The sequence below is a fragment of the Aulostomus chinensis genome, chromosome 5 (assembly GCF_037954235.1).
Source record: "Aulostomus chinensis isolate RoL2024-O1b breed Wild chromosome 5, RoL_Achi_v1.0, whole genome shotgun sequence".
Taxonomy (NCBI): Eukaryota; Metazoa; Chordata; class Actinopteri; order Syngnathiformes; family Aulostomidae; genus Aulostomus; species Aulostomus chinensis.
In genome coordinates this window covers 2130147-2146046 of record NC_141324.1, presented here as the reverse complement: position 1 = coordinate 2146046, position 15900 = coordinate 2130147, and the positions used below count along the sequence as shown (strand labels likewise).

General features: G+C 45.5%; 2 long non-coding RNA genes across 3 annotated transcripts; both read right to left on the bottom strand.

The window, feature by feature from the left end:
- Window positions 1-258: 258 nt before the first annotated feature.
- Window positions 259-8760, bottom strand: LOC147260871 (uncharacterized). The gene is made up of 4 exons (XR_015116200.1): window positions 8685-8760; window positions 7425-7775; window positions 7101-7319; window positions 259-532 (listed from the first exon to the last, which is right to left on the bottom strand). It is a non-coding gene; the product is annotated as an uncharacterized LOC147260871 (long non-coding RNA).
- Window positions 8761-10306: 1546 nt separating this feature from the next.
- On the bottom strand, window positions 10307-12327 carry LOC147260870 (uncharacterized). 2 transcript variants are annotated; one of them, XR_015116199.1, is made up of 4 exons: window positions 12306-12327; window positions 11082-11253; window positions 10752-10877; window positions 10307-10567 (listed from the first exon to the last, which is right to left on the bottom strand). It is a non-coding gene; the product is annotated as an uncharacterized LOC147260870 (long non-coding RNA). The 2 variants fall into 2 exon arrangements; XR_015116198.1 differs by lacking the exon at window positions 12306-12327 and having other exon boundaries at window positions 11082-12197.
- Between the last annotated feature and the right edge of the window lie 3573 nt (window positions 12328-15900).

Genomic DNA, 15900 nt, shown 5'->3' with positions numbered 1-15900 from the left:
ATGAAAGGATCAATAAAACAAACGACTAAAGGCACTTTCACAACAAAAGATCAAAAGAAAAACCCAACAAAATTGTTTGGGGAGGAGGGCAAAGACCTGTCTGAGGAGGAGAAAGGGGGTGCACAGTCCTTCAGTTCTTGGGACCCCACTTCTCCCCAGCACCTTGAACTCCCTGAAAATCCCTGCTATTGAACTGTAATCCTGTTTTGATGTGTTTCTGCAATGCTGCCTGCAGTGACACTGGAAGGAACCCTCAGGATTCATCCATGTCCTGGTCACAAGCCATGCCTACAAATCCAGCAGGGAGGTGCAAAGGTGCGGCCGTTAAGTGGGTTGGGATCACACGCTGCTTCCTCAGTGGGGGTTGGGTTTGGGTTTGGAGAATGGGTGGTGGACCACCCTTTCCCTGTTTCCACACATGTCTCCTGGTAGCCTGGTCTGGCCTGGAAACAAGTGGACACCATCAGGGCCACAGAACTCCATCACAGCCAGAGCTGGGGGCCTGGTCCACCACCCGAAGCTGGTGGGGGTTCTGTTGGACAAAGATAGTGAAGGTGAGCTGTTACCCTTTTGGATCCTGGCTCTTGGAGTGTTGCTCTCTACAACTGAGGCAGGGCCTCAGCACCGTGTGGCACGGCAGCTACAGGCTGCTGAACAGAAGGCTCAGCGGGGGGGGGGGGGGGGTCAAGGCAGCACAAAGAACTGTGGGTAGCAGTCCTCCCTCCACCTGGGACCTCTACACCTCACGATGCAACGCTTTAAAAATGGGATGCTGTTTTTGTTGTCTGCCCCTAAAGCCACTAAATAAATAGTACTTTAAAAACAGGACATGGACAGAGCAGCCACTCACTACCGCTCAGAAGTGAGGACACCCTCTTCTTCAGTGGTGTCCTTTATTTGGACTACCTTCTACTTTGGAGATTCATACTGAAGACATCAAATATATCAAACAAGATACATGGAGTCATGGAGTAGAGCCAAGAATTGTTAAGAACTGGAACAGGTTTGATATTCTAGCTCCTCAAAGTGGCCTCCCTCTGCTCGTCCTTCTCTCAGGGAGCTTCATGATGTCATCACCTGAAAAGGTTCCCCTCTCAGGTTCACCTTGTCAGGTTCCTTGGTGGAACTTCCTACCTTCTTCCTGGGGTGGAGCATCAGTGGAGCTGAGCAGAAGTCAGGTTTGTCCCCAGCTGACAGCTCCCTTTACCAACTGGTAGAATTCATGTCATGGCAGGAACCAGCAGCTCAGTAGAGAGGAACCACCGTCCATCAGTCCTCTCAGACCTGAAGGTCAGGCGCTGTGGAAAACTGAGAAATCTTTGAACGTGTCCACGAGTGCAGTCGCAAAAACCAGGAGCTGCAACGAAACCGGCTCAGGTGAGGACCAGATCCAAGTCAGATTCCTGATGATGTCATCAGGGGGCTTTCCCAGTGTATTTGATCCTAGAATTCTGTCTTTGATCTCAGGACACATCAAAGAAACTGAATTCTGGCGAGTGTGTGAGAGCCTTCCAGGCTGGGCTAGAAAACCCACCTCAACCTTGTGTGCTCCAGAGGAGAAATCCCAAGCCTGTGTTGTAGCAGCAGGTAGAGCCATCAGTCCACCACCATGAAGCCCCACTTTGTCAAGGACCCTGCACATTGGAGACCTTTGGTTCCACCGCCGTGGCTTTGTGGACACAGAGAAGGAGAAGGGACGGTCTCTCCATGCAGGGATCCATGAGCCACATGGAGGCCTCTCCTCCCCTCTCCTCTCTCCTCTCCTCTCCTCTCTCCTCTCCTCTCCTCTCTCCTCTCCTCTCTCCTGTCTCTTCTCCTCTCCTCTCCTCGTCTCTCTCCTCTATTCTCCTCTCCTCTCTCTCTCCTCTCCTCCTCTCTCTCCTCTCCTCGTCTCTCTCCTCTATTCTCCTCTCCTCTCTCTCTCCTCTCCTCTCTCTCTCTCCTCTATTCTCCTCTCCTTCTCTCTCCTCTCCTCTCTCTCCTCTCCTCTCTCTAGAGCCCAAATCAGGTCAAACCAGAACAGGTGTGGGAAGGCCTCTGTCAAGGTCAAAGGTCACTGGAGACCGTCCTCTCAGTGTCTACATTCAAAAACCCCAACTTCAGCAACTCTGTCCCTCAACCTAAACCAACACTGCTGATTCAGGAGCCCTCCAGCTCCTGGGCCCTGGTACATAGAGAGTTGAAACTCACAGGACCTGGTCCTAGTGGGGCCGAGACCACGTGGACAGGTTTTGGTGGATGGAGCCCCAAGGGTTCACTGAACAAGCCCATTCAGCACCAACACCTCCAGATGGTGTGAGGCTGGACAGGTCTAAGGGCCTGGGTCTTTACTGCACTGTAAAAAAAGGGTCAAAAGTCTGGCAGCAGCGTTTCCAGACGGTACCGTCCAATTACAGTCATGAACTGTTCCACAAAATTCCATGGAAGAAACTGTAAAAATACCCAGCAGCTTTCCCAGTCCAAACTGATGAAATTACAGTCCATTTAGTGTTGAGAAATGTGCTTTCAACTGCAGGAAAACAGGCCCATCATGGAAAACACATGAAGAACAAGGACCTTTCAGGTTCTTCTCTCAGTTCAGGGCTCTTACTGGTTCATTTATGAAACAAACCAGTCTATGAGCAGGAATTTCCCATTAGAAAAGTTCATTTGACAGTGGAAAAGCAAGCAGAGTCCATCAAAACAGCCCAGTTTAAGGTCCGTCACTGTCAAGTGAAGCTACTGAGTTGTTACTTTCTGAAACTGAGCCAACTTTCTACAGTGATTTCCTGTCAGATTCTGGTTTCTCCAAGTATAAAAACTACAACAATGTATCAACACAGAATCTGTGCTTTGAACAATAGAGGATTTCTGCATCTTGCCAGTATTAGTCCATCACTTTAGAGGACTGGAAGGGTCAAACATTCATTGGACAATGGAAAACCAAGCATCGTCCATCAAAATCCATGAACAACAGCTCCATTCAAACAGAAGCTCTGGAATTGGAGTGTGTTAAAGTGAAGTTCTGGAATGTTCCACTTCATCTACAGGGATTTCCCATTAAAGAACAGGTTTTACTACGTTCAGTGTTCCAACATGAACCTTCAAGGAAACACAAAGGTCTGTAAATGTGTGGCATTGAACACACTCGTTTCAGTGAATTGTGAACAAACATTTCTTGTTAAAAATGTTGAAAAAGCAGCAGAGTGTCAGAACAGGAAGTGACGCCACATTCAAGGCAACCTGGCAAAGTAGGAATGCAGCATTGTTTTATACAACTGTCCGATGAAGTGTTGGACTGCCAAAACAGTGGTTTTGATGTGGAACAAAGGAACTGATGTAGAGATACTTGAAGGAAAGGTTCAGTATTTGAACTCTGGGCCCAAGCGTCATGTTGTCAGGGACTTTCTCCATTCTTAGAAACCACAGCTTTGCTCGGTCCCTGCTCCGCCTGTCCAGCAACACCAGGAAGGCCTAAAACTCTCCTCCAAGGGCAGAAGGTCTTTGAAAACTAAGACTCAACTCAACTTTATTCATAAAGCACTTTAAAAACAACCACAGCTGAAAACAAAGTGCTGTACATAAATAGTCATAAAACATAATAATCAAGTGAAGAACAATAAAAATACTAAAACAGGAGCAAAGTCTCATGCTGGGTCAAAAGCCAAGGAATAAAAATAGGTTTTAAGATTAGTTTTAAAAATGGACAGTGAAGAAGCCTGTCTGAGGTGCAAAGGCAGATCGTTCCATCATTTGGGAGCAGCAACAGAAAAGGCTCTGTCCCCTCTGAGCTTCCGCTTAGACCTCGGTATCTCCAGGAGCAGCTGGTCAGCTGACCTGAGGCACCGAGCAGGAGCACGAGGGTGAAGCAGCTCAGAGAGGTAAGGGGGGCCAGACCATTTAAGGATTTAAAAACAAATAAAAGAATCTTAAAATGAACCCTGAAGTGCACAGGCAGCCAGTGGAGGGAGGCCAGAACGATGGGCTCCTTCTTCCTGCTCCGGTTAAAAGTCGAGCAGCAGCATTTTGTACCAACTGGAGACGTGAGAGGGAGGACTGGCTGATTCCAAAGTAAAGAGCACTGCAATCATCAAGCCGAGAAGTGATGAAGGCATGAATCACAGTCTCAAAATGCTCTCCTGCAAGAAAGGGCTTCACTTTTGCTAACAGCCTCAGATGAAAGAAAATGGACTTCACCACTGCACCTATTTGACGATCTAGTTTGAAATCCCTGTCCATCTTAAACCCAAGTTTGAAACAGTTGGCTTCACATACAGAGCCAAGGGGCCCAAGTCAATAGGGGGAGGTTCACAGGAGCCACTGGGACCAAACACCATCACTTCAGTTTTCTTCTCGTTAAAATTGAAAAAGTTTAGGGCCATCCAGGCTTTAATGTCATCAAGACATAACAGAAGTGGCTTGATTGAGAGAGCATCTTTCTTCTTTAGTGGCACATCTATCTGACTGTCACCAGCATAGCAGTGAAAAGAGATGCCATGCTGATGAGAATGGAGCCCAGAGGAAGTACATACAATGAAAAAAGGAGAGGCCCTAAAATTGAGCCCTGTGGAACCCCAAATGACTGAGGAGCAGGGGAAGATTCAGAACCAGCAAAGCTTACACACAGAGTTCTGTCTGTCAGATAGGACCTAAACCACCGCAGAGCACTACCACAAATGCCCACTAGGTGCTGCAACCGAGATAATAAAATATTGTGATCCACTGTATCAAAGGCAGCAGTTTGGTCCAGCAGGACAAGAATCACATCATCTCCACAGTCGTTTGCCAGGAGGATGTCATTGAAGACCCTAAGCAGTGCTGACTCTGTGCTATGCAGAGTCTTAAAACCTGACTGGAAAACCTCCAGAATATCATGCTCATCCAGAAAAGACTTCAGTTGAGCAGACACAACTTTCTCCAAGACCTTAGAAATAAAAGGCAACTTAGAGATGGGCCTAAAGTTAGCCAATACAGTGCTGTCAAGGCCAGGTTTCGTAAGCAGTGGTTGCACTACTGCATGTTTAAAACTAATGGGGACAACACCAGAAGACAGACTGCTGTTACTAACACCCAGAACTGACTGCCCCATACTGGGGAAAACCTCTTTTAAAAATGAGGAGGGACAGAATCATGAGGGGAACCTGATGGCTTCATGTGGCCAACCACATCTTTAAAAATGACAAAGTCACAGGCTCAAACTTATCGAACACAGCCGGGCAACGGACAGAAGCAGAGGGGTCAGCGGCAGGAGCTGAGATGAGAGCCCTCCTGATAACAACCTTGTCAATGAAAAAGTGCAGGAAGTCATTGCACATTTCAGTGGGTGCTTCCAGGCAGACAGGCTGTGGGGCATTCAGAGCAGAGTCAATGGTTTTAAATAGCACACGTGGGTTGTGGCGATCAGACACAATAATGTCTGACAAGTGTCCTCTCTTAGCCTCTTTAACAGTCTAAGACTGATGGTTGTTCAGTCACGACACTCAGGGCTACCACACCAGTGTCAGTGTGTTCTCTTGGAAAGCCAAGCCTTCTGTCAACAGTTGTGTGCTTCTGGAGAGGAACAGAGACACCAACACTACCTTCTTAGCTGCTGTTTGGTCCACAGGAACCTGCATTGTTTGTTGTTGTGGGAAATCATGTCCTAAAATGCCAGTTTGTTGTTTTTGAGATAACCTTTGACAACATTTGGACATGGAAGTGGGCAGGCAGACAAAAAGTGCCACAGCTGATGCCTTCCAGGAGGTGCAGAGATACCTGGCAGAGGGCAGTACTTCCAGGGCCCAGGATCCAGTGAGTTACTGGGCCAACCAAAAGACAATCTGTCCAAACCTCTACCAGCTGTCCCTACAATTTCTTTGCACTCCAGCCTCATCTGTGCCGTGTTTTCGACAGCTGGAGAAGTTTTATCAAAAAAACGTAACAGACTTAATTTTAAAATGTCAGAAAAACGAATTTTTTGAAATAAAAATTTGTAAAAGTCCTCAAGCGTCCTCATTACCAACATTTTCACTTAGATTTTCACATTAAGATACATCTTCACATTGTTTAAAGACATGGAATGATCCAATATGAACGCAAAGACTTCAATGACATTATTGTGTACACCAGGTCATCAAATCAGTGTCAGGTCAGTCTGTCAAGCCTGCAGGGAAGTTTAAAGTCCAGCAGGTGCCAGTATTCAGTGACACAGTATCAACACAGTGTGTCATTGTGTCGACACGCTTCATGACGCTTCATGACGCCTCATCCACCCATCACCAGTGTGGAGCGTTTGCTTGGTGAATTTAAAATGAAGACATTTGAATCAACTTGATGTCGTCCATAGTCCACTGATGCAGCGGTCATGTTCTCAATGTGTGTCACAAAGTGCATCTGTTGCTGTTGGCTGTTTAGTTGGAAACAAGAGTTTGAAAACAGCACACCAATTTGTTTCCTGATGTCGCAGAGGATTATGGGGAATGTAGTCTGATAGTGTGTGCTAGTCTGCAGGCATTCAATGAAGTGTCATCTAATTCAAAGGACTATGATGATGATGTATTGTTTCATAGTGTGTGGCTAATTTGGCTAATGCTTGACAACACCAACAATAATAATAACAATAACAATCATAATCATAACAATAATAATAACAATTACAATAATAAGTATAATCCTAATAATAATAATAATCATAACAATAATCAGAATCATAATAACAATAATAACAATAATAACAGCAATAATAATAATAATGATAATAACAATAATCATCATCATCATCATCATCATAATCATAATAACAATAATAACAATAATAATAATAATAACAACAATCATAATCATAATAATATAGATCACAAAGTAGCTTAGACCAGGCCAAGCCTTATGTAGTGATCCTGGAAACATTGTTTCATGGATTTCTGATGATCATTCTGTCCATATTGCATGACTAGCCTCCTCCTTCATAGTCAAACTTGAATGCGATGGTGCGAATGTGTAAATTGTAAATAGAAAAGTATTGTTTACAAGTAAATTGGGCTCTGCATAATTAGCATAATTTTGCTCATGTTGAAGGGAAATGTAAATTATTCTTGGAACTGAAATATACCCTTTTATTTCCTTGTCCATCCTAGGACTCTTACCTGCTCCAAATTGGTCCCTTCAAAATAAATGGTCAAACCAAGAGGAATACCACTTGTGTATTCTTGAGCCCTTTCAAGTAGGGACGATTCATCAGAAAACTGGACAGTGGGGCTCCCCTGGCGATGACTGGTCTGCTGTCTCCCCGTCCCGGCTGAAAATCCAGTCTGTGTCAGTTTCAGGGACCTCTCTTCCTGCACTGCTTTACTGGGGAGCGCAGCCTGCTGACAAATGACTTGGTCATAACTTTATTCTTTGAAACCCTCTGAAGATCTGGAATCTTATTAAACAATTGCTTGGAATGTCAGATGTGTCAATCCACACACCTGTATCATAGAACCATTTGTTCAAGCCAGCGATGATGGACAGTGTGCTTCTGGAATGGAGGAAGAGAGGACTCTGTTCCACTGGAGAAGATGGTTGATAACAAATCTGCTTCATTCCTTCAGCTCCAATCTGAACACCTCCTTCCTCAGACACACTTTGGCATCATTGTGTGCGAGGATATTCCAGAGTTCACCATTAAACCAAAGAGCAACATCTTTGAAGATTTACTTCTCTCACGTGGAACTCCCAACATTTGATTTCTCGCTTGGTCACTGCCTTTGATTCCAGTAGACGCCAGTCCTCTCAGGGAGGCCTGGGCCAAAGAACTGGACGTCCCAGTGTCAGAGGCACTGTGGGAGGAAAGCCTGGTCAGTGTACAGGAATGTTCCATCGATTCGAGATACAGACTGATTCAATTCAAAGTCTTGCGTATACTTCATTTTTCCAAAATTGGGCTTAGTCAGATATTTGGATCTGTTTCTCCCACGTATGATGGATGTCGTAGTGCTGAAGGATCGATGGCACACTTCTTCTGGCACTGTCCTGTTCTCAGTAACTTCTGGTGGGATATATTGGATTGGTTTTCCAAACAAGACTGGAACTTTGCTGTATTTGGTTGCTCTGACAGGACGAGGACTCTTCCTCCTTTTCAAAAACAGGCTCTACAAGCAGGCATGGTTGCAGCTAAAGAATTCAAATTATTAAACTGGAGGGCTCCATGTTTCAAGAGGTGGCTTCAGGAAATGCTTTCTGTTGCTGAGATTGATAGGAAGTGTTTTTCTGTTGTCTTATGTATTATCTGTTCATGATACTTTGAACTCATGTGTACTTATAAGTCAAGCATATACATGATACAAGTTCACGTGGATCTAATAGTGAAAAGGTGGCACAAATCTTTGATATATTCTTTGAGGGCACACGTTTTGAATTCATATCTTTGCTTCTGGGGGGACCTGAAACAACATTTTCAGATGGGGGTCGTGGCCAATTACACATCATTTTTGGTGTCCTTGTCATGGAATGGTTTGAGAACCCCTGACAGAAAGTTTTTTCAGAAAACAGGATTTAGAAGCCTTTTTTTTTAGAATCGGCTTCAGCTGTAAAAGGGTTAGTTATGTTTCATTTCAAGAGCCACACACCATTCCTGCGATGTCAGGAAGTCTTGGAAAGGTGGTGAATATTTCAGAGGACTTCACTGGATTGTGAACCATTGCTTGGCGATGGGTGAAGGTCTGTTTCATCTTCTCCTTCATGATTACCTCATCAGTTGTATGCTTCATCAGTGTAGCAACCCTTGGATCCCCAAAGAGAGTCTCGACTGATGCCTAAGGCGTCTTTTATTTTAGTGAGAGCAGCGTCGTCACGTTCACCAGAGCACCGTGAAAACTGTGTCAGAGTATACAAAACATAAAACAAACAAGTCACCATACAGTCTTCACAGTATGTTACATTCCTTGCGGCAACACAAGGAATAACACAAACAGCCAAGTGGAAAATTATCAGTGCAAGAATTATTTATTTCACAAAGGGGTGATCAAAAGTACAAGAGTTGTGTACAAAGTGGGAGGGAAGGTAGGCCGTGAGGGGATTGTGCCAAACAAATCAACTTAACATATCAAAACAAGGCCTAACTGAAATCTTCCTGACACAAGAAACACAAGTAGCAAAAGGCCTGCCCGTCTAACTCATCAAGGTTGTCAAAAACGTACAAGGATGGCACCAACCCATAAACTAGTGTGGTATACAAAAGAAGACTACGTGATGTAAGGTGTGGGGTACCCCAATCTAACCTCAACCGACCACCTCCCACTTCCAAATAAGTTGATCTTACAAAGTGGTTTCTCAGAGTATGTTGCTCAGCAGGCCGCCAGAAAGAGAGAGAGACCCAGAACAAAGCAGGGGAGTGGCTGATAAAGAGGCCTCCCTGGAACCAGCCAGGTGGAGGGGCAACCAGGCTCCAATCAACTCTTCTCCCAGATGTCAGGTGGGAGGGCAGAACAGGAAGCAGCCAGCGTCCTCCTGGATCTTTCCTAAGAGCAGGAGAGGGAGGAGGGAAACAAAGAGAGAGGGAGAAACCATGCAGGGGCTCACCTGAGCCCGCTGGGTGACATCACGGCTGCTCGGGAGCTGCGGGGGAGCTGCTAGCGGTGGCTAGGCTAGGTGGCTCCGCACCCGCTAAGGTGGACTAAAATCAAGGTCAAAGGGTCTGACATCTGCAGTGCTGAACTAGGAGTCAAAGGCTCTGACATCTGCAGTGCTGAACTAGGAGTCAAAGGCTCTGACATCTGCAGTGCTGAACTAGGAGTCAAAGGCTCTGACATCTGCAGTGCTGAACTAGGAGTCAAAGGCTCTGACATCTGCAGTGCTGAACTAGGAGTCAAAGGCTCTGACATCTGCAGTGCTGAACTAGGAGTCAAAGGCTCTGACATCTGCAGTGCTGAACTAGGAGTCAAAGGCTCTGACATCTGCAGTGCTGAACTAGGAGTCAAAGGCTCTGACATCTGCAGTGCTGAACTTGGAGTCAAAGGCTCTGACATCTGCAGTGCTGAACTAGGAGTCAAAGGCTCTGACATCTGCAGTGCTGAACTAGGAGTCAAAGGCTCTGACATCTGCAGTGCTGAACTAGGAGTCAAAGGCTCTGACATCTGCAGTGCTGAACTAGGAGTCAAAGGCTCTGACATCTGCAGTGCTGAACTAGGAGTCAAAGGCTCTGACATCTGCAGTGCTGAACTAGGAGTCAAAGGCTCTGACATCTGCAGTGCTGAACTAGGAGTCAAAGGCTCTGACATCTGCAGTGCTGAACTAGGAGTCAAAGGCTCTGACATCTGCAGTGCTGAACTAGGAGTCAAAGGCTATGACATCTGCAGTGCTGAACTAGGAGTCAAAGGCTCTGACATCTGCAGTGCTGAACTAGGAGTCAAAGGCTCTGACATCTGCAGTGCTGAACTAGGAGAAAGCTCAGCATCCAGAAATGTTCAATAATATGTTGTTTACAATGCACTCAACAGTCCTATTTTGAGCAATTACAGACTTGTTTTATCTACTTACATGGCCCAAATTGCCCTGGGGGTCTGCCAGATAAGGGAACAAGGCAGTGATGCCCATTGCACATTCCTCTTTGACACGCCTTGAAGGACTTGCCCTACAGGGTACACACACACACACACACACACACACACACACACACACACACACACACACACACACACACAAGATACAAACAAAAGTATTGTTTCCTGATGCCTTCTGCAAAAAAAGGCTCTTGGTCTGCACCAATTAAAACAAAAAGTGTACATTGGGTGCTCATGTTCATCATGCCGTCATACCCATGTTCACTGGCCATGTGTGCCACCAGTATCTTCACCATGTCACGTCTCCGAGAATCTGTCAGACTTTTTGTCTGAGCATGCTCATTCATGATCCTCTCCCCTCCAGGTTTCTCCTTCAGAATCCTTTCAATCATCGAAGTGGGAGAAGGTAAACGACTATTCTGTCAATCTCAGGTTGCAACACGAAGGGGGCTGAGTCACAATGACAATATGAAGGCACGAGAATAAGTGAGTGGCCACCATCCCCCCTTTACTTCAAAACTGTACATGGGCTTTTCCCCCTTATCAGAATCAGCATCTCGATTTCAAACAGTCATCAAGGCTCACCTGAGCGAGACGAGTCTGGTCAGCTCTGTTACTTCGGGCAGGACTTGGCTGCAAAATGATGACGTCATCAGAGTCCCCCTCGTTTTCCACACTGGAGCTGAGAAAGGAGCTTCTGGAGCTGGCAATGGAGTGGCTTGAGGGGCTTGCTGAATCTAGCAGTCCAGGTGTGATACTATCAGCAAGAGGGGATCATTTGCAACACGTAGAATGGAAAAAGATTATGTTCGATGAGGATGGATCCATGTTGCATTACATTGGGTGTTTTGAAACAAAGAGCATTTTGAAGTGCAAAAATACTTCACATTCTAGGTTAGCAAGGACTGTGTGCATTATATGACTCCGAGTAATAAGTGCCACACCTTCAGGATGTGAGCCTTGAGGTAAACGCACCTCAAGCACACCCAGGTGTGGTTTATTCACAAGAAACGTAAACGCCTACTCATCAACCTCAGTGTTCAGATCGTCATAGACTTTTAAATCCAAGATTGGAATTGCAAATTTCTTGGAAACTGCAGACAAAACAAGATTGCACAACATTGATGAATCTGACTGCAATGTATTTATTTTATTATTATTAAAGGCCATGCATCTGTGTCACTATAATTCAAACCACTTTAACCATTAACCCATTTTGGGCGGGAACACCTCTTGGTGTTTTAAGCATTATAGCGTCATGCTTTAACTGTTGAAAAATAGAAGATCTACAAGCGCAAAGTCTGCCCCCGAGTAGTGCACTATGAGCTTGCAGATCTGATATTTTTTCAAGAATCTTGAAAAGGTGCCTAAAATCTTTCACAGTCAACATTTGTAACACAAATCTTTGCTTCTGTCCCTGAAACAACAGATATTCAGATGGGGGTCTGCGGCCAAAGACATATAATTTTGGGGGATCCTTGACATGAAATATTGAGCGCCACTGATACAAAAACATAAGACTTTTTTGTTGTTCTTTTCAGAAAACTGTTTGAATATCAATATTAGCAGATATACAAGCTTGTAGTGCACCACTGAGTGCTGTTTTGTGAGCTCGTACAACTGCCATTTTTGAAAAAGCATTAAAATTTGTGCAAATATTTGTCTAAATATAATTTTTTAAAGCAAACATTTTCAACTCAAATCTTTCTCAGGGCCCCTGGAACAACATATTTATAGATGGGGGCTGCAGTCAAAATACACTATTTGGTAGATGACAATTCTATTCCATGTGCAATTTGTTTCACTCACCACACTCCAAAAATGAATTGAAGGTCAGTTGCCCTTCATAGCAAATGTACTTCTGCCTGTGGAGACACTTCACCCTGACAGCTTGCATCCTTTGAGGCAAATAAAGAGATACAATATAACACAAGTGGACTCTTGGTTGTGCAATAAAACCTCAAGAGTTAAAGATCTAGAAGGGTCAAGAGCTAAAGAATCTAGAAGGGTCAGTTTGGGTTAGCAACTCTCCATTTAGCTGGGGACCACCTGGAATTCGCTCAAGGACAACTGGGGGTCCCCGGACTACTTGTTGAAAACCACCGACATCGGGCACAACAGTTCAGGCATTGACTATATGATTTGACATTATATGATTCGAAAATTCAGCGTTTTGTAGATGTACGGCGGACGAGATATGAAGGACAAGCAAACCAAATCACTCTGTTCAGAGTCAAACACACGTGTCTCGGCGAGTGCGGCCACCATTAAAACGTCGAACAATTGTTCCGTCTCCTGTACGATGTCTACTTGTCTTGTTGCATAGTTTATCGATGTCAGTTTTTGTATGGATAGTTTTATGACCACAAAAAGCCTGCTCAGGGGCTGCAGATGGAAACGAGCTTCAGGGTTAATTCTGGACGATTCACATGAATGTGAAAACCGACATATTGATTTTTAATGTGAACCATCCCTCCCTTGTAAATACACGAATGAATATGCATGACATAGCCTTGCCAATACTGTTCCTAATAATTAGTAGTACTCCTGGTGCTAGCAAACATGCTAACGTCTGTGGGTAAGTAGCTGTGGCCAGCTGAAAAGTTGCAAATCAGTAACAAACATTGCTGTTTACTAAGTTAAACAATAATAGTCTGACCTGGTTTCTGATCCATCAAAGTGAGGAAAAATATGAAGTCCAATGTACGGTATTATTGTGGTCCCGTCTGCAGACTCTGCGAGTGCTGAGTAATGCCGATGCGGAGAAGTGCGGGCTGAGACAATGGCGCCTTTAGAATTCAAAAACCTGGACATAGTAGGCGGGGCCTTGCTGTATTACTCCAATAGAAATTCTTCTGGAAAATTGCTCTCACTCTATTGGTCACAGGAGATATTTATGACTCCAAATGAGTAGATACGACTACTGAAGAGGAAAATAATAACTCTAAAATAATTACTCTGGGAAAATTACTCCCCAGTTTTTCCTCTGGTCCAGGAGAGACCTGGTCTCTGCTACCAGTTCTAGTCAACACGTGGCAGCAGCGTTCTGGACCAGCTGGAGAGTCTTTAGGGACTTATTAGTCCAGCCTGGTAGGAGGGAGGTGCAGTAATCCAGCCTGGAAGTGACAAAAGCAGGGACTAGTTTTTCTGCATCTTCTTGAGCCAGGATGTGTCTGATCTTAGCGATGTTACGTAGATGGAAGAAGGCGTCCTGGAGATTTAATGTGGGAGTTAAAGGGTCCTGGTCAAAGAGAACTCCTAGGTTCCTTACAGTGGTGCTGGGGGCCAGGGTGGTGCCATCCAGGGTACCTGTCTCATCAGATCAGGTGGTCCTCAGGTGTTTGGGCCCAGCACCAGAACTTCAGTTTATCAGAGTTTAATAAAGGAAATGATGGTCCTTCATGTTTCCTGTCCTTCAGACAGGCCTCCAGTTCAGTCAGCTGGTTTGTTCCATGTGGATCATTGATGAGTTCAGCTGAGTGTCGTCTGCATAGCAGTGAACATTAATGAAGAGTTTCCTGATCATGTGACCTGAGGAAGCAGGTACAGGGTGAAGAGGACTGGTCCAAGCACCGACCCTTGAGGAACACCAGAACTGACTGTAGTGGTCTCAGAGGAACCATCATTAACTGGTACCAACTGAGATTACCCAGTAAATATGACCTGAACCAGTTTAGTGTGGTTCCTTTCATACCAGTGACAGGTTCCAGTCCCTGTAGAAGGATATGGTGGTCAATGGTATCAAAGCTGCACTGAGATCTAATCAGACCAGCACAGAGACCAGTCCCTCATCTGGTACCAGTAGGAGGTCACTGGTACCTTTGACTAGTTCTGTTTCTGTGCTAGGATGAACCTGGAACCTGACTGAATCCTCCAATCAGCTGTTGCTGTGGAGAAGTCCCAGAGCTGTTTAGCAACTGCTTTCTCCAGAACCTTGGAGAGAAAAGGAAGATGTGATGTTGGTCTGTACTTGGTAGAACTTCTGGATCCAGGCTTGTTTATGAGGAGGGTTTCATTCCTGCTACTTTAAAGGACTGAGGGACGGAACCAGATACCAGCGCCACATTGATCATATCTAAGAGGGAGGGGCTAACGAGGGGAGAGAGTCTTGGAGCAGCTTAGTTGGGATGGGGTCCAGGAGACAGGTGGAGGTTTAGAGGAGGACATTATTGAACTGAGCTCATGAAGGCTGATGGGAGAAAAACTATCCAAGTGTGTGTCTGGTCCTCCAGCTGCCTCTAAGGTTCTGGGTTCTAGGGGCCATGTTGTCAGCTGATGGCAGCAGGAGAAGAAGTTTCTCTCTAATCAGGAGAATTTTGTCGTTAAAGAAGTCCATGAACTCTTTGCTGCCCAGGGAAACAGGACTACTTGGTTCAGTAGAGCCGTGGCTCTCTGTCAGTCTGGCTCCAGTACTGAAGAGGAACCTGGGTTGTTCTTGAGTTACTCTATTAGTGCTGAGTAGTCGGCTGCTCTGGTTCTACCAGGGGCTTTCTTCTAGGTTCTAAGGCCATCTTGCCAGACTCCATGTGACTCCTCCAGTTTGGAGCAGCGCCATCTTCTCTCCAGTTTCTGGGTTTCTTGTTGAAGCTGTCAGGTTCCACAACCGTACCAAGGTGCTTGTTTCCTTGGGTTCATAGTTTTCTACTTTAGGGGGCCAGCAGAGTCCAGAGTTGTTGCTAAGGTGCCTTCTGCTCTATGGATGAAATGATCAGTTTGGGAGGGACTAAGGTGGACAACAGCGCCCTCTGTTACAGTGGGACATGACACTGAATTTAGCACCAATGTGTCACCAGTGGGTCAATAAGAGGTCCCAAAGTAGGAGGAAAAAGGAACTGAGATTTGGCGAGGCTCAGAAGACTGGATTCACTCAAGGAGTGCAGAAGGACAAGGCTGAACACAAAGAAGTTCAAGTGGCACCGTACTTTATAATTGTGAATCCATAAATATGAGACAGTGACAAGATTACCAGGATGGAAAAACATGGCCATGAGGAAATATTTACAATACGGACGCTCTTCAGACCAATACAGCGTAAGAAGCATTCCACAGTGCACTGATTGTCCTGGTGTCTGACCTGGAGGTCAGAGGTCAACACACACACAGTCCAGCAGTTCTCCTGGTTGATTGTCAAAGGAGGAGAATGTCTGAGTGTGGGAAGGAGGTGACTGTGATGGTGATTGTGTGGATGGGAGCTGGGCAAGCGTGTGTGTGTGTGTGTGTGTGTGCGCGTGTGTGAGGAAAAAGAGGAGAGGACAGCAAAAGCGTTGCCTGCTCACGGGGGCGGAGCCTCCTAGCAGCCCAGCCAGAGCGGTGGAGGTCCAGCACCTTCCTCCAAAATCTTGTTTGTTCTGGTTTTGTTTCCTGTTGGGAATATATAGAGCTCGCTGAAGGGGAAGGATGTGGG